This window comes from Carcharhinus amblyrhynchos, chromosome 9 (assembly GCF_965287045.1).
Source record: "Carcharhinus amblyrhynchos chromosome 9, sCarAmb.v2.hapA, whole genome shotgun sequence".
Lineage (NCBI taxonomy): Eukaryota > Metazoa > Chordata > Chondrichthyes > Carcharhiniformes > Carcharhinidae > Carcharhinus > Carcharhinus amblyrhynchos.
In genome coordinates, this window is record NC_137332.1 from 64,589,919 (window position 1) to 64,609,478 (window position 19,560).

The 19,560-nt window shown below is 46.1% G+C and overlaps 1 protein-coding gene across 3 annotated transcripts in view; it reads right to left on the reverse strand.

Annotated features, from left to right (window-relative positions):
- The window catches only part of crb1 (crumbs cell polarity complex component 1), a 143,564-nt gene that overhangs the window by 24,931 nt on the left and 99,073 nt on the right, over positions 1–19,560 (reverse strand). The window lies entirely within an intron of this gene.

Genomic DNA, 19,560 nt, shown 5'->3' on the forward strand with positions numbered 1-19,560 from the left:
CATATGAGGGGGAGATGCATCACTTTTGAATTTGATTCATGCAAGTTCCACAAGAAATGGATATTAATTTTAAGATTATTAAACCTATTTTGATTATTTCATTCATTTCCAAATAATTGGGATTGATCTGTCAAACTAACAAGCCTCCTATGAATTGCTTCAACGTCAAGCCTTGCTGTTCCAATCTCCATTTCTCAAATTCTGAGAAATGAGTAAGATAAATATTTCACTTTGGATGTCTGCATCCAGTTCTTAAAACCTAAAGTTAGAGATGTAGAATAAAAGAATGGAACATTTTCTATATTTTGTACTCAGCCTCAACATTGACTATTCCTCAGCCACAGACCTCATGAGTAAATGACAGATAAATGGTCCTCTGTGCTGTATGATTCTTTGAGAATACCCTTGCAGTGTTCAGTGAAGAGCTTTAACCCCAACAAAATTCAAATATCTCTTTACTGTACCCTTGTGGGACTTCTGTTTTTCAATCCTTCCTGAGCGAAACTGCTAATTGATCGGCAACTGTTTCAGAATTAGGCCATTGAGACTGCAGACTTAGACCTGTCAACAGCGAGTTAGGAATGCTGAGACTCAGTTTAACTAAAACCTGTAGAACTAGGGTGGCCTGGTTAACACTGCAGCCTCACAGTGCCAGTGATCCAGATTCAATTTGCGACTTGCAGCACTGTTTGTGCAGAGCCTACACATTCTCCCCGTGTCTGCGTGGGTTTCCTCTGGGTGCTCTGGTTTCCTCCCACAGTCATTGCAGTGTTAATCAGATAATTAACAGATAAACTAGACTAAGAAAAAGAGAAGGCCATTGTTCCACTTGTATAGCACAAATTTGAATCCAACCATTTGAAATGAAATTTGGTTTGGTAATTCACTGTGCCACCAGTGCTAGGAAATGCATTTTCTTTTAAAAAAGCATTGCATTTATTTTCTCAAAGCAGATTTTGCATCTGAAAGATTAATTCAATTCTATATACTGTATTTTGTTCTGAAAGGTGCTTTGATGCAATGCACCTGATCAGACTTTATTCAGTTTATTATTAGTCACAATGTTTCACTTAAGCTATTTTTCAAAACATCTCCATCACGTGAATTTTAAACTGCATTGCTAGAAATAAATTAAACATTGAATTAAAGCAAGTAAGAGCTTCAACAAACAAGATGTGGGAGTTTATTTCTGGTGGAATTATTTTGACGATGTCTCTAATAAATTAACACATGCTTTGCTCAATCCAAGTGAGTGATGCAACCCACTGTATCTGTGCCTGCTGAGGTTATCAAAGTACATCTCGCTATCCAACAAATTTTTCTCCACTTCCCTCTAATCCCTCTATCAATTATTTGAAATCTATGCCTCTTTATTAACCATTTTTAATCGACGTGGGTCTTTCCGATCCATTCTATCCACATATATTAAACACCTCAACCAAACCTCCCTTAGCCTCCTCTGTTCCAATGGAAAGCAAATAGCTAAAATGTCCCGTTTATGGCAAAACCCTTGGAAATCTAGCTCTGTACCTCTGTTCACATCCTTTTTGTCAAGTAGTGACGTCACTGCTCTTTTGAAGGTTTAGAATGAAAAGATGGTAAAGATGAAACCTCATTGCGTTTGGCCAAATATTATCAATATGCCATATTGCTTTCAACACCAAGTTGTGAGAATGCATGTGAGGCGGAGAACATAAAAGAATTTTCCATCACAAAAGGCCCTGGTTAAAATAATACTGTCAAAATAAATTAATTACCGTGTGGGTTTGGAAATGGAAACTACAGCTCACAGCAGTTGACTAGATGAGGACAAATTGTTAAATTTAATAGTGTTAAGAACAAAGAACAAAGAACATCCCAGCACGGGAAACAGGCCCTTCGGCCCAACGAGCCCACGCCGCCGCATCTTCCCACACCTACCCCGCCCTGCGTGTCTGTGAGTGGAACCCCTAATGTAGCCAGATTCAGGGGAGAATAGTGTCAATTTGGTAAAACCAATCAGACTAAGAGCACATCTTTGGAGTGTGGGAGGAAACCGGAGCGCCCGGAGGAAACCCACGCAACCACAGGGAGAATGCGCAAACTCCCACAGACACAGGCCCAAATCCATGTATCTGCACAGCCAGCAGTGATAGTCACTGAGCTGTTGCGGTGCCCATCTGCTGGTCCAGGATTAAGCACACACAACGACACGAAGTACTAGGCCACTCCCGGAACCTCCAAGAGCAGCCCACGCACGACCCACCGTGTGCATGCCCCTCGTTTGACAACAAGGTGGACCGACCCTGTGGAATAAAAAGACAATACGTTAACATATAAAACTACATTTGCGGTGTCGTCCCGAGGCTCTGACCCTATTTAATACCCTCTACTATAACCCTCCATCCTTGCTTCACTCATGTGTCTATCTAACTAAACCTTAAACAAGTCCAACGTGCCTGCCTCCACCACCCTACTCGGTAGCGCGTTCCATACCCCCACAACCCTCTGCGTGAAAAACCTTCCTCTCATATCCAAATTATACTTCTACCCCCTCACCCTTAGATCGTGACCTCTCGTAATTGTCCCCAATCTAGGGAAAAGCCTACCACTGTTTACTCTATCTATTCCCTTCAGTATTTTATATACCTCTATCATATCACCCCTGAATCTCTGTCTTTCTAAGGAGAAGAGCCCCAGTTTCTCCAACCTTTCCTCGTAACTCAGTCCTTCCATGCCAGGCAACATCCTGGTAAACCTCCTCTGCACCCTCTCCAGGGTCTCCACGTCCTTCCGGTAGTAAGGTGACCAGAACTGGACGCAGTACTCCAAATGCGGTCTAACCAATGTTCTGTACAACTGAAGCATCAGACGGCAGCTCCTATACTCTATACCCCTTCCTATAAAGGCTAGCATTCCATAAGCTTTCTTCACAACCTTCTCTACCTGTGTCGACACCTTCAGAGAGTTGTGCACTTGCACCCCCCGGTCCCTCTGTATTTCTATACTCTTAATCGGTCTACCTTTTATCACATAACTCCTCCATGCATTATTCCGTCCAAAATGCATCACCTCGCATTTGTCAGCATTAAATTCCATCTGCCATCTATCTACCCAATATACCAACCTATCTATATCCTGCTGCCAACTAGAGGTGAGGCTATATTGGATTTGGTGCTGGGAAATGAGCCAGACCAGGTGTTAGACTTGGAAGTTGGTGTGCATTTTGGTGATAGTGACCACAATTCGGTTACATTCACCTTAGTGATGGAAAGGGATAGGCATGAACCTCGGGTCAGTATTTTTAGCTGGGGGAAGGGTAATTATGAGGCTATCAGGAGAGAATCAGGAAGCATAGGTTGGACTAGGAGACTACAGGGTCTGGGAACGTCCGAAATGTGGAGTTTTTTCAAGGAGCAGCTACTGCGAGTCCTTGATATGTATGTCCCTGTCAGGCAAGGAGGAAATGGTCGAGCTAGGGAACCGTGGTGCACTAAAAAAGTTGATTCGCTGGTTAAAAAGAAAAAGGAGGCTTATGTCTGGATGAGACTTGAGGGCTCAGGTAGTGCACTAGAAAGCTTTAGATTGGTTAGGAGGGAGTTAAAGAGTGAGTTAAGAAGGGCTAAAAGAGGACATGAGAAGACTTTGGCTGATAGGATTAAGGAGAATCCTAAGGTGTTCTATAGATATGTTAAGAACAGAAGATTGGTTAGGGCAAGATTAGGGCCAGTTAGAGACAGCAGTGGGAAGTTATGTGTGGAACCGGAAGAGATTGGAGAGGCATTGAACCAATATTTCTCTTCGGTATTCACGCAGGGGGACATAAATGTAGCTGTGGAGAACACTGGGTTACAGGGTTGTAAACTGGACAGTATTGCAGTTGATAAGGAGGATGTGTTAGATATTCTTGAGGGTTTGAAAATAGATAAGTCCCCTGGGCTGGACGGGATTTACCCTAGGATTCTCTGGGAGGCAAGAGAGGCAATTGCAGAGCCTCTGGCTCTGATCTTCAGGTCGTCGTTGGTCACAGGTATAGTGCCAGAAGATTGGAGGATAGCGAATGTTGTCCCATTGTTTAAGAAGGGGAACAGAGACTTCCCCGGGAATTATAGACCGGTGAGTCTTACTTCCGTTGTGGGCAAGGTTTTAGAAAAAATTATTAGGGATAGGATTTATAGTTATTTAGAGAGTAATGAATTGATTGGAGATAGCATGGTTTTGTGGAGGGTAGGTTGTGCCTTACTAACCTTATTGAGTTTTTTGAGAAAGTGACCAAAGAGGTGGATGGGGGTAAGGCAGTTGACGTGGTATATATGGACTTTAGTAAGGCATTTGATAAGGTTCACCATGGAAGGCTGCTGCAGAAAATGCAGATGTATAGGATTGAGGGTGATTTAGGTAATTGGATCAGGAATTGGCTAGCAGATAGGAAACAGAGGGTGGTGGTTGATGGTAAATATTCGTCATGAAGTTCAGTTACAAGTGGTGTGCCTCAGGGATCTGTTTTGGGGCCACTGCTGTTTGTAATTTTTATAAATGATCTGGATGAGGGTATAGTTGGGTGGATTAGTAAATTTGCTGATGACACCAAAGTCGGAGGTGTGGTAGATAGTGAGGAAGGGTGTCATAGTTTACAGGGAGACTTGGACAAGTTGCAGAGCTGGGCCGAGAGGTGGCGGATGGAGTTTAATGCGGAAAAGTGTGAGGTAATTCACTTTGGCAGGAATAACAGATGTGTTTAGTATAGGGCTAATGGGAGGACTTTGAATAGTGTGGATGAACAGAGGGATCTAGGTGTATGTGTACATAGATCCCTGAAAGTTGGGAATCAAGTAGATAGGGTTGTTAGGAAGGCATACGGTGTCTTGGCGTTTATTGGTAGGGGGATTGAATTAAGGAGCCGCAGCGTCATGTTGCAACTGTACAAAACTCTGGTGCTGCTGCACTTGGAGTATTGTGTGCAGTTCTGGTCCCCACATTATAGGAAGGATGTGGAGGCTTTGGAGAGGGTGCAGAGGAGGTTTACCAGGATGTTGCCTGGTATGGAGGGGAGGTCCTATGAGGAGAGACTGAGGGATTTGAGGTTGTTTTGGTTAGAAAGAAGGTGGCTAAGAGGGGACCTTATTGAAACATATAAGATGATTAGAGGTTTAGATAGGGTGGACAGTGATAGCCTTTTTCCTCGGATGGAGAAAGCTAGCACGAGGGGGCATAGCTTTAAATTAAGGGGTGGTAGTTATAGGACGGATGTCAGAGGTAGGTTCTTTACCCAGAGGGTGGTGAGGGATTGGAATGCCCTGCCTGCTGCAGTTGTAAATGCGGCTTGTTTGGGGGCGTTTAAGAGATCCGTGGATAGGTTTATGGATGGAAAGGGATTGGTTTAGGTTAGAGGGTCATTGCTTTTTAATTGGTCGGCGCAACATCGTGGGCCGAAGGGCCTGTTCTGCGCTGTAATGTTCTATGTTCTATGCTGTGTCACCTGACAGTCCTCCTCAGTATCTGCCAATCCTACCATCTTGGTGTCATCCGCAAATTTGCTGATCACACCACGTACACCCTCTTCCAAGTCGTTTATATATACTACAAAGAGGAGAGGTCCCAGTACTGAGCCCTGTGGCACACCACTGGTGACGGGCCTCCAGCCAGAAAAGGTCCCCTCGACAACTACTCTCTCTGTCTCCTATTTCCCAGCCAGTTTTCGATCCACCTAGCTACCTGTCCATGTATTCCATGTGCCTTAACCTTTTCTACCAGCCTACCGTGAGGGACTTTGTCAAACGCCTTACTGAAATCCATATAGATGACATCAACGGCTCGCCCATTGTCAACCGTTTTTGTCACCTCCTCGAAGAATTCCACCAGATTCGTAAGGCAAGACCTCCCCCGAACAAAGCCATGTTGCATATCCCTAATCAGATCGCAACGCTCCAAATGCTCATACATCCTATCCCTAAGAATTTTTTCCAATAATTTTCCTACCACCGATGTCAAACTCACTGGTCTATAATTACCAGGGTTATCCCTACTACCCTTTTTCAAAAGCGATACCACATTAGCTACCCTCCAGTCTTCTGGGACCTCACCTGTGTCCAAAGAAGAGACAAAGATTTGCGTCAGAGGCCCAACAATTTCATCTTTCACCTCCCTAAGCAGCCTGGGATAAATACCATCAGGCCCCGGAGCTTTATCCATTTTTATGCTACCTAAAAACCTTAGCACTTCCTCCTTCGTAATGGATATTTCCTTCCACTGATCTACAGCTCCCTCCAAGACACTACACGACACCAAACCCCTCTCCTTCGTGAATACCGACGTAAAGTATTCACTCAAGATCTCCCCCATTCCCTCAGTCTCGATACATAGCTCCCCTCCTTTGTCCCTAAGAGGACCAATTTTCCCTCTAACCACTCTCTTGCTCCTAATATAAGAGTAAAATGCTTTTGGATTTTCCTTAATCCTATCAGCCAAGGCCATTTCATGCCCTCTTTTCGCCCTTCTAACTCCCCTTTTTAGCTCCCTCCTACTCTCTCTATATTCGTCCAGCGCACTCTCCGTTCCCAGTTGTTTTGACCTAACATATGCCTTCCTCTTCTTCCTGACCAAGTCTTCTATACCCCTTGTAATCCACGGCTCTCTAATCCTGCCTTTCCCATCCTTCCTTTTTACCGGCACATGCCTTTCCTGCAACATTTTCAGTTTGCCCTTAAAAACCTCCCACTTACCAACCGTGGACTTGCCAGCTAACAACCTCTCCCAATCAGTGTCCTTCAGCTCCCTCCTAATCCGGCTATTGCTCGCCTTCCCCCAGTTCAGCACCCTCCCCTTCGGACGGCACTCATCCCTTTCCATTTTTATCCTAAAGTAGACGGACTTGTGGTCACTGTTAGCCACATGTTCGCCTACCTCAACCTCAGCCACCTGCCCCGGCTCATTACCCAACACTAAATCCAGTATAGCCCCCTCCCTAGTCGGGCTAGTTACATACTGCTCTAGGGACCCTTCCAACACACACTTTACAAACTCCTCTCCCTCCGTACCCCCAGCTCTAGGCACCTTCCAATCATAAGAACATAAGAACATAAGAAATAGGAGCAGGAGTAGGCCATCTAGCCCTTCGAGCCTGCCCCGCCATTCAATAAGATCATGGCCGATCTGTCGTGGCTCAGTTCCACTTTCCCGCCCTCTCCCCATAACCCTTAATCCCCTCTCTTATCAAGAACCCATCAACCCGCTTCTTAAAAATATTTAGCGAGGCAGCCTCCACCACTTCAACGGGCAGAGAATTCCAGAGATTCACCACCCTTTGAGTGAAGAAGTTCCTCCTCAACTCCGTTCTAAACCGCCTCCCCTTTATCTTGAGGCTGTGCCCCCTAGTCCTACTGTCTTTTTTGAGCGGGAAGAGTCTCTCCACCTCTATCCTATCCATCCCATTCATCATCTTATACGTCTCAATGAGATCTCCCCTCATTCTTCTAAACTCTAACGAGTACAAGCCTAGTTTATTCAGCCTCTCCTCATAGCTCAATCCCCTCAACTCCGGTATCAGCCTAGTAAACCTCCTCTGCACTCCCTCCAGGGCCAAAATATCCTTGCGCAGGTGCGGCGCCCAAAACTGCACACAGTACTCCAGCTGCGACCTCACCAATGCCCTATACAGCTGCAGCAAGACCTCCCTACTTTTATATTCAATCCCCCTCGCTATGAAGGCCAGCATCCCATTCGCCTTCCTGACCACCTGCTGCACCTGCAAGCTGGGTTTTTGCGACTCATGCACAAGGACCCCGAGGTCCCTCTGCACCGTCGCCTGCTGCAGTTTTTCGCCTCGTAAGTAATAGTCCTTCCTACCATTTTTCCTACCAAAGTGGACCACCCCACACTTGCCAACATTAAATTCCATTTGCCATTTCCTGGCCCATTCGCCCAGCCTATCTAGATCCTTCTGCAGACTCTCCACACCCTCCGCACAATTTGCCTTTCCCCCAATCTTGGTGTCATCAGCAAATTTCGACACCCTGCACTCGGTTCCCTCCTCCAGATCATCTATATAAATGGTAAATAGCTGAGGCCCCAGCACCGACCCCTGGGGCACCCCACTAGTCACCAACCGCCAATCCGAATAGCACCCGTTGACCCCCACTCTCTGCCTCCTATTTGACAACCAATCCTCTATCCACGCTAACACCCTACCCCCAACTCCATGTCCCCTGACCTTCTGCAATAACCTCTTGTGAGGTACCTTGTCAAACGCCTTCTGAAAATCCAGAAAGACCACATCCACCGGCTCTCCTCTATCCACTGCCCTAGACACATCCTCATAGAACTCCAGTAAATTTGTCAGACACAACTTCCCTTTAATGAAACCGTGTTGCGTCTGCCCTATCAAGCAATTCCCTTCAAGATGCCTCACAATTTCCTCCTTAATGACGGATTCTAACATTTTACCTACCACAGACGTTAAACTAACCGGCCTATAATTCCCCGCCTTTTGCCTGGCACCCTTCTTAAACAACGGCGTAACATTAGCCGTTTTCCAATCTTCCGGCACTTCCCCGGAATCCAGTGACGTCTGGAAAATAACCACCAAGGCATCCACTATAACCTCCGCCATTTCTTTCAGAACCCTCGGATGCATTCCATCCGGTCCTGGCGACTTGTCCACAATCAGCCCCTCCAGTCTGTCGAGCACCACCTCTCTAGTAACAGTAATGTCATTAAGACCCTCCAGTCCTACCACCTTTCCATCGCTAACACCCGGCAAATTATTCACGTCCTCCTCCGTGAAGACAGAAACAAAAAAGTTATTCAAGACCTTAGCCATTTCCCCATCCCCTACCACTAGGTCCCCTTTCTCATCCTCTAAAGGACCAACGTTCACCCTAGCCAGCCTCTTCCTTTTTATATATTTATAAAAACTCTTGCTATCCTTTTTTATATTAAGCGCTAGCCCAGCTTCATAGCTTCTCCTACCCTCCTTTATCAACTTCTTTGTCAATCTTTGTTGACATTTAAACCTTTCCCAATCCTCTTCTCGCCCACTGCTCTTAGCTACTCTAAATTCCTCCGCTTTTAATTTAACACTTTCCTTCACCTCCTTCGTTATCCACGGCTTATTACCTCTCCTCCTACTGTCCTTTTTGACCATCGGAATAAATTTCTGCTGAGCACCAAGAAAGATCTCCTTAAAGATCCTCCACTGCTCCTCAGCAGACCTACCTTCCAACGCGCTCCCCCAGTCCACATTCGCCAATTCTTCTCTCATCCTACCATACTCCCCTCTATTCAAACAAAGGACGCGTGTCCGGGAACCCACTTTCTCCTCCTCCATCTGCAACAGAAACTCCACCATACAATGATCACTCTCTCCAAGAGGATCCTTCACCGCAAGGTCCCTAATTCTACCCGCCTCATTACATAGCACCAGATCCAAGATAGCTCGCTCCCTCGTCGGCTCCAACACACACTGTTCAAGGAAATGATCCCAGCAGCATTCCAAGAACTCCTCCTCGAGCCCACCTCGTCCAACATGGGTCGACCAATCAATATGCAGATTGAAATCTCCCATAACTACTGCCGTCCCATTCCTGCACGCCGCACTTATTTGCGCGTTAACAGCCCGCCCCACCTCCAGATCATTATTTGGGGGCCTATAGACGACACCCACCAGCGTCTTCCTCCCTTTGCTGTTCCTAATCTCCACCCACAACAATTCCACTTTCTGCTCTTTGGCTCCAATATCATCCCTTGCTACCACCTTGATACTATCCTTAATCAGCAGAGCTACGCCACCCCCTCTTTCCTCCTGCCTATCCTTCCTAAACACTTGATAGCCCTGTACATTCATCTCCCAGTCCCTGTCACCTTGCAGCCACGTCTCTGTAATGGCCACCAGATCGTATCCATTTGTGTCGATCTGCGCCACCAGCTTATCCACTTTATTCCGAATGCTTCGTGCATTCAGATAAAGCGCTTTCATCCCAGCCTTCACCTGGACCCTATTTGCCGTAACGCCACCAATTGGGACATCCTCGGCCTCTTCCCTTACCTGTACCCTATCCTTAACTTTAGACCTCGTAGCGTCACCTACCCTCGCACCCTCCCCCCCCCTAATTAGTTTAAAGCCCTGTCTACAGTCCTCTTTACTCGATTCGCCAACACTCTGGTCCCAGCACGGTTCAGACCAACCCCATCCCGCCCGAACAAGTCCCACCTACCCCAATACTGGTGCCAATGCCCCATAAATTCGAACCCATTCCTCCCACACCAATCCCTGAGCCACCCATTCACTTCCTTTATCCTGTCAACCCTACACCCGTCTGCACTCAGTTCAGGCAGTAGCCCAGAGATAACCACCTTGTCGGTTCTACTTTTTAATTCCATTCCCAGCTTTTCATACTCCCTCCCCAGATCCTCAGTCCGCATTTTGCTTACGTCGTCGGCACCCACATGTACCACAACGACCGGATTCTCACCCTCCCACTCCAGATTCCTCTGCAGCCCAGCTGCGACATCCTGTACCCGAGCACCAGGCAGACAACACACCCTTCTGTGCACTTTGTCATTGTGACAAAGGACAGTGTCAATACCCTTCACCCCACTATCCCCAATCACTACTACGTTCCTTTTCCCCTTCTCTTTGCCTATGTCCTGCTGCATCACTGTACCGTGTGCAGTTTGCTCACCAACCTCACCTGCCTCGTCCTCTTCCAGACTGGAAGCAAGAACCTCAAACCTGTTATGCAGATTAAGAGGCTGAGGCCTCCGCTCCTCACCCCCCTTCCTCCTCCCAGCAGCCCCCTTTTGTCCCTGACCCTTAGATTTAGCCAGTCTAGGGGGGGTGGATGTCACTTGCACCCCATTGACAATGGCACCCTCTCTCCCCCTGATGAGCCTCAGTGTCTGTAGCTCAGAGGCCAGCTCATCCACCTTGAGCTGGAGCTCTTCCAGCAACCTGCACTTACTACAGACATGGTCACTGGGAAGGACCCTGGGGTCCACCAGTTCCCACATCATACAGAAACCACACATCACATGCCCCTCCATTATTCACTGTAATTTTTTATGGGGAAAAAAATTTTTTTCCTTGTTTCCTGCTGTAGTAGTTTTGAAAAATTTTTTTTTTCCTTGTTTTTTTAAACAAACTCACCTGGCCTTTTTCCTTCAAGCCCTTTTTGATATTAAGCCCTATTAACTCACTCTGCTTCCCACTCACTCCGCTGCCCGCTGTCTACACCAGGCCTCCTTTTAAACCTGGCGCTGATTTAAAGCAGGCTGGTCCACAAATCCACTCCAGGAAGATTAAAGTCACCCACTACAACCACCTTATTCTTTCAGCACCTATCTAAAATGCCTCTGCAAATACCTTCCTCCACTGACCTCGGGCTGTTGGGTGGCCTGTAGTATACCCCTAGCATCATAATCTCTCCCTTTTTATTCCTCAACTCCACCCACAGCGACTCAATCCCTAACTCCTCCATATTGTCCTCCCTCTGCACTGCTGTGATGTGCTCCTTTACTAACAGTGCCACCCCTCCACCTCTCTTCAACCCTCCTCTGTCACACCTAAAACACTTATACCCAGGAACATTCAGCTGCCAGTCCTGCCCTTCATGTAACCACGTCTCCGTTACTGCCACCACATCTAACTTCCTCACAAACATCAAGGCCCTAAGCTCATCCGTCTTACCCGTCACACTCCTCGCATTGAAACAGACGCAGTCCAACCCACCAGGGCCACTCAGAACCTCCTTCTCCCTGATAATTTTCCTTTCACCCAAACCTACCCTATCACCGATCCCATTGTCTAATGAGCTATCAGTCACATCCCCACCCCCCCTCCCTATTAGTTTAAACCCTGCCTAAACACTCCAGCTAACCTCCCTGCTAAGACATTTGTCCCTCTCCCATTCAAATTTTCCCCATCCCTCCTATACAGTTGCCCTTCTCTCACAAATACCTCCCAGTGGTCTACAAAAGTAAAGCCCTCTACCTTGCACCAATCCCTCAGCCATGCATTCAGCTGCATGATCTTGTTATTCCTAGCCCTGCTGGTACTAGGCAGCAGCCCAGAGAATGCCACCCTGGAGGTCCTGCTCTTCAGTTTGGACCCCAACTCCCTAAATTGCCTGCGTACATCTGCCCTATTCCGCCTTCCTACGTCCCTCTCCCCTGCGTGTATTATTACCTCTGCCTGGGTCCCCTCCCCTTTCAGAATTCCCCGTATCCTTCCCGTTATGTCCTGTACCCCTGCTCCAGGGAGGCAGACCACCATCCTGGAGTCACGCCTCTGCCCACAGAACCTCCTGTCAATTCCTTTGACCCTCCCATCCCCTACCACTATCACATTGCCAGCCCTCTTCTGTCCCTCTAAGTCATTCTGGCCCTCCTGTCTATCCTTTTGTACCCCTGTTGATGAATTCTGGGGGGCCACTGGGGTGGTCTGTGGACCAGGACTATTCTTCTTCTTCCTCTTCTTCCTCTTGACAGTTGTCCACCCATCCTGCTCCTCAGCCCCTGGGACCTCCACTTGCTCATGGTCCCTAGCCGTTAACTCTTCATTTTCCCTGACCAGAAACGCATCCTCTAAATGCACCTCTAGTTGCCTGACCCGGGCCCTTAACCGCTGCAACTCTAAACACTTAACACAGATGTGGACCCTCGGGAGACGTGATGCCCCCAAGAACTCCCACATGTGGCACCTAACACAGCTTATGCTCCTCCCCATAGCCCCTGCCATGTCCCAACCTCCCTTGGGTTTGTACATGCCGAAACGCAACACGGGAAAGATAGAAACTGCAACTCACCTTCTCTAAGCCTGCTCTCGCCTAAGCCCAGCGAGCCAAAGTCCTTATAACTCTCACTCAGCTCCCCACTCACTCCGCTGCCCGCTCCGGACGCTGCCCGCTGTCTATCACTGCCTTCTTTTTATACCCCCCGCTCCCCCTTCCCGACTAGCCCCTCGCCTAACTTCCGATATGGAAGTAAAATACACACACAGAAACCCTGCAAACCGGAAGTGCAGTCAGAAAGCGTTTTAAAGTAAATCCAACACTCACCGAGGCCACCAGGTACACTGCTCCGGAGAACAATGAGGTGGATCCACGGGTGAGTATCAGATTTATACCCCCCGCTCCCCCTTCCCGACTATCCCCTTGCCTAACTTCCTAACGTGTTCTTTGAGCATGTATCAGTAGTGTAATTAAAGGGGAGCCAGTGGTTGTATTTTTTCAGTTACTTCTTGGCTGTGTAAATGTGAACCTACTTGTGACACTGAATAAACTTAAACTTGTATTTGGGATTTTCAATAGTCATTCAGGAAGGTACCACATAAAAAGTTAACACAGATTAAAGGCTTAATGAGTTTGAGGTAAGAAAATTAGCATTGATGGAAGACTGATGAAGGAACAGGAAGCAGAAATGATGGGTGAAGGGATACTTTCAAGTTGACAGTCTGTAACTAGACAGGGTGACACGGTAGCACAGTGGTTAGTACTTCTGCTTCACAGCTCCAGGGACCTGGGTTAGAATCCTGGCTCAAGTCACTGTCAGTATGGAGTTTGCACATTCTCCCTGTGTCTGCAAGGGTTTCCTCCAGGTGCTCTGGTTTCCTCCCACAGTCCAAAGATGTGCAGGCTAGGCTGCACATGTAAATATGTAGGGATATGGGGACAGGGCCTGGGTGGGATTGTGGTTGGTGCAGACTCAATGGGCCAAATGGCCTCTTTCTGCGTTGTAGGATTCTATGATTCTATGAACTTGTGTGTCTCCAAAAGAATCAGTGTCGGGGCCTCTACTATTTACAGCATAAATCTGTCTAAGTTTTCAGATGATATGAAGTTCGGTGGGAATATAACCTGAGAGGAGGGTGCAAAGTGCCTACAAAAAATTCAGGTTAGGTGAGTGGGTTCCAAGATGGAAGACACAACATCGTGTATTGAAATGAGAGCTTTGGTAGCAGAATATCTTTTAAAAGAAAGAATACTTTCAGAGTTTCATGTTCAGAAAATCTTATGTGTACTTGTACAGGAATGCAAAAAGTTAGTATGCAGGTATAGCAAGCATTTAGAAAGGCAAGAGACATGTTGGTGTTCATTGTAAGGGATCTTGGAGCATAAGAATCGGGATGTTTTGCTGCAACTGTATAGACTTATAGGGTTTTAGTGAGATCACATCTAGAGTACTGGATATAGTTTTGGTCTCTTATTCATGGAAGGAACTACTTTTCTTCTAGGCAGTGCAGCAATTGTTAGAATCATAGAATCATAAAATCCCTACAGTGCAGAAGGAGACCATTCGTCCCATTGAGTTTGCACCAACCACAATCCCACCCAGAACCTATTTCACTCGCCTCACATATTTTCTCTGCTAATCCCCCCAAACTAGCATGGCCAATCAACCTAACCCACACATCTTTGAACTGTGAAAACCCAGGGGAAATCCATGCAGACATGGGGAGAATGTGCAAAATCCACACAGGCAGTGACCCAAGGCTGCAATTGAACCCGGGTCCCTGGTGCTGTGAGGCAGCAGGGCTAACCGCTGTGCCACCATGCCGTTACCTAGACTGGCTCTTGTGATAAGAGGGTTGTTGTATGGCAAGAGGCTAAGTAAACTGGGCCCATAGTCACTGGAGTAAAGAAAAATGGGATATTATCCCATTGAAGCATATAAGGTTCTGAAAGATAAAAACTGAGAATTTGTTTTCTCTGAATGAAAAATCTAGGGCACAAAGATAAGGGGTTTATCAGTTATGACTGAGATGAGGAGCAAGACCTTCAATCGAAGGGTTGCGAATCTTTGAAATTTTCTACTGCAGAGAGTTATGAATGTTCCATGATTAAGCATTTCCAAACTGGGGTTAGTATGTTTTAGGTCTCTCAGAGAATTAAGGGGTATGGGGAGCAGGCAGGAAAGTGGACTTAAGTTAAAAGATTAACTGTCATCGTATTGAATGATGGAGGAGGCTCAAGGGGCCATATGGACAACTCCTGGTCTAATTTCTTCTATGTTTTTGATGCATCATAAGCTGTTATTGTATGGAGTGTCTTGGAAACTTTGCCATCGTGGACCCTTAAAGATGTCCTCACAAGAAGGGACCAGAATGTCCTTTCTCACTGGGTGCACTAGTCTCTAAAGATGTCCCATCTGTCACTACTTTATGGTGATGGGGTTGCTCATGGAGTCCCCTTCTCCAAGTGGCCATGCCCCAGATATTACTCTGCTCTCTCTCCCTCTTTGATTCACTGGCCTTATGAGAAAGGACTTAAGATTGGGAAATCAAAAATAAGGAGGCTATAATGTAGAGACAGTGACACTGGACGCATGATAATGCCCTGGGGACTTGCGTTCAATTCTCACCATGGCAGATGGTGAAATTTAAATTCTATTAAGATCTGGAGTTAAAAGTCTAATGATGATCATGAAACCATTGTTGATTGTTGCAATAACTACCTGGTTGATTACTATCCTTGAGTGACTGCACAGTGGTTAGCACTGCTACCTCACAGTGCCAGGGACCCGGGATCAGTTCTGGTCTCAGATCACTGTCTATGTGGAGTCTGCGCATTCGCTGTCTGTGTGGGTTTCCTCTGGGTGCTTCAGTTTCAGATGTGCGGGTTAGGTTGATTGACCATGCTAAATGCTAGTGATAGGCGGGTTAGCTAGAGTAAATATGTGGAGTTACAGAGACAGGGCTTGGGTGGGATTGTGGTTGGGGCAGACTCAGTGGGCCGAATGGCCTCCTTTTGCACTGTAGGGATTTTATGGAAGGAAAACTGCCGCCCTTACCTGTGTCCTACATCGATGTGGTTGACTCTTAAATGCCCTCTAAAATGCAAGTTACTGGTTTAAGGGAAATTCGGGATGGGCAATAAATACTGGCCCAGTCGGCGATTCCCACATCCCTGAATGAATAAAAATAAATAATTTCCAAATGTGCTTTCTGGCCCTAATGGACCACATTCCCAGCAACATTCTGGTAGAGGTGCATGAAAAGGGTGCAGAATTTCAGTTCTGCTGTGCTTTAAATGTTGTTATTGTAATCAATTATCAACTGTTGCTTGGGTAGGATGTTAGAGCAACAACTGTTGTTATGCTGGAATCTGACCTGTTAAAATATACTTGATTCTTTCCTGAGGTTGACGCAAGTATGTGACAATATGTTTGACAGTGACCTTGCTACTTGTGGTGATTGGTAATCTGGATAAACTAAGAACAACATGCCAAGGAAGACTTTTATATGAAAAAAAGGTATAAATGTTGTGTTGTGGACTGTAGTGTCGTCAAGGGATTTCAGGCTTTGTTCGGAATGGTGAAACACGATACAGGAGGTTCATAGCTCTGGGCTGCCTTGGAACAGAGCTTCAGTCTCCAAACGCCTTTTTTTATTCATTTGTGGAACATGGATGTTGCTAGCTAGCCAGCATTTATTGCCCATCACTAGTTGCCCTTGAACTGTGTGGCTTGCTAGGCCATTTCATCGGGCAGTTGAGAGTCAATTATGTTGCTGTGGATCTGGAGTCACATGTAGGCCAGACCTACATGGAAGAACAGCTGATTTCTTACCCCAAAGGACATTCGTGAACCAGATGGGCTTTTCCAACATCTGGCAATGCTTTCATGGTCATCTGCAGAATCCTTATTCCAGATATTTTTCATAGAATTCAAATTCCACCATCTGGCTTGGGTCCCCAGAATGTTAGCTGAGTTTCTGGATTAATAGTATAGCAATAATACCACTAGGCCATCACCTTCCCAGGAGGGAAACACTGGGATACATTGCATCAACCCTTGAGGAACTAACTGTCCTAATGGACATGTAGAAAAGACAAATCATTTAATATGAAGGGGGAATGAAATTTAAGGCTATGGACTGAGCAAAAGCAAAATAAAGGAAAAACTGCCACTTCCCTAACAGATAAAGCACAATGAGCGACAAGGAAAGCAACACGCTTTCTATTCCCCAACTCCCCCTCTTCCTCGTTGAGAATCTCCTAAAACCTGTCACTTTGCCTCTTGCCAATGGCTGCCTGATCTTCCCTTGCTGGCAGTCATTGTGTGCTCTCTTCCCCCACCCCCAACACCCTCCCCACACCTTCCCCATCTCGGCAGGAGCAGTGGCCTCTCAGTGCCTCTGGAGGCAAGGTATTAACTCATTGAAATGGTCACTTTCAGAGTTTTTTAAACCATTCAAACCTGTTGCATTTTTATGGCAGAATTGAAGATTAATTATCAATAGCCTGCCAACCAATTACCAAATAACAAATTCAAACCCAAATATTGAATGATAGCTTTTGGAAACATGGCTTCAGAACAAATGACCATTTCTTAAAGCTTGAACTGAGTGACTGTAATGAAAAGGTGGAACTGATGCCAAGGACATGATGAACTCAGTTTAGATGGATCCCGATTACTTTCATATTTTATTTCACTGTGAGCAAACTGCTGGAAGTTATCAGCACAAAGATCATTCAGTACTTGTTCCGTCAGGCAGCCCATTGTTCATCTGGCCCAGCTCCAAGTACAACTTGGTTTCCCAGGAGAGGGCTTGCACTTACATGTACGAGTCCAAATCCCAGCAGTTAAACTGCCGTGAGAATGCAGGGTGCGGTTATGGGGAAGTAGGATGAGGGTGTGTGGGATGGGAGGTGGATTTTGGGAGTACATCAACTCTGGGTAGATTCAGAAACCTGCTAATCCAGGTTTACTCATCCAAACTTCTGTAGCCTAACTCATACCAATAACTGTGAGGTAATATGTTTTGGTTGGAAGAATAGGTAGGTCATTTATAACTTGGAAGGTGCAAGTCCGGGTGGAATGGAGGAACAGGGAGATCTCAGAGTACAAATCCATCAATCATTAAGAATTGCACCATAGGATAGCAACGACATGAAGGAAACATAGAAGCATAGAAGATAGAAACAGGGGAGGCCGCTTGGCCCTTTGAGCCTGCTCCAACATTCATTATGATCATGGCTGATCATCCAACTCAGTGGCCTAATGCTGCTTTTTCCCCAGAACCATTGATCCCATTCACCTCGGGTGCTATATCCAGCCACCTCTTGAATACATCCAATGTTTTGGCATCAACTACTTTCTGTGGTAATGAATTCCATAGGCTCACCACTCTTCGAATGAATAAATGTCTCCTTATGTCCATCCTAAATGGTCTACCCTCAATCCTCCGACTGTCCCCCTGGTTCTGGACTCCCCAGTAAGAAGTCTCACAACACCAGGTTAAAGTCCAATAGGTTTATTTGGTAGCAAAAGCCACTAGCTTTCACAGCTGTCTGAAAGCTAGTGGCTTTTGCTACCAAATAAACCTGTTGGACTTTAACCTGGTGTTGTGAGACTCCTTTCCATATTTACCCCAGTCCAACATCGGCATCTCCATATCTGGACTCCCCCATCATTGGGAATATCCTCCCTGCCTTTACCCCATTGAGTCCTGTTAGAATTGTATAAGTCTCAATGAGATTCCCCCTCATTCGTCTGAAAACAATCCTAACCTACTCAATTTCTCCTCATTCATCAGTCCCGCTATCCCTGGGCTCAGCCTAGTAAACCTTCGCTACACTCTCTCGAGAGCAATATATTCTTCCTCAGAAACAGAGACCAAAACTACACATAACAGTCTGGGTGTGGCCTCACCAAGGCACTGTATAATTGCAACAACATGTTCCTGTTTCGAAAGCTTTTGTGATGAAGGCCAACATGCCACTTGCCTTCATTACAGCCTACTGCACCTGCATGCTTACCTTCAGTGACTAAGGACACCCAGGTCTCGCTGCACACGCCCCTCTCCCAATTTACAACCATTCAGGTAGTAATCTGCCTTCTTGATTTTGCTTCCAAAGCAAATAACTTCACATTTATCCAAATTGTACTGCATTAGCCCACTCATCCAACCTATCCAGATCATTCTGAAAGATCTCTGTATCCTTGGTATGGTTCACCTTCCCACCCAGCTTAATATTATCTACAAACTTTGGGTTGTAAACAAAGCACCATCCTGAGAAGGATTGAATTGAAAAACAATGAATTTATGCTCAACCTGCATTGCACACTTAGACAGGACTGGTTGCCATATTATAGAAAAGGATATTGAGGCAGTGGAGAGGATGCAGAGAAGATTTACAAGGATGATAAACTAGGATCATAGTTTGAGGATAAGGGGGTAAAAATTTTAGAACTGAGGTGAGGAGACATTTCTTCACCCAGAGGGTGGTGTATTTGTGGAATTCACTACCACAGAATGTAGTTGAGGCCAAAAAGTTGTGTGATTTCAAGAAATATTAGATATAGCCCTTGGGGCTAAAGGGGTCAAGGGATACGGAGGAAAAGGGAGGATCAAGATATTGAAATCAATGATCATCCATGATCAAAATGAATGATGGAGCAGGCTGGAGGGGCTGAATGGCCTACTCCTGCTTCTAGTTTCTTTGATAGTAGTAATGCATAGGGAAGGATAGACAGACTGGATTTCTTTTTGCTTGAGAAAAGATGGCAGAGGAATGACCTGATAAAGGTTTTTAAATTATGAAAAGTTTTGATTGAGTGGAGACTGAAGAAGGGAATTTGCACCTG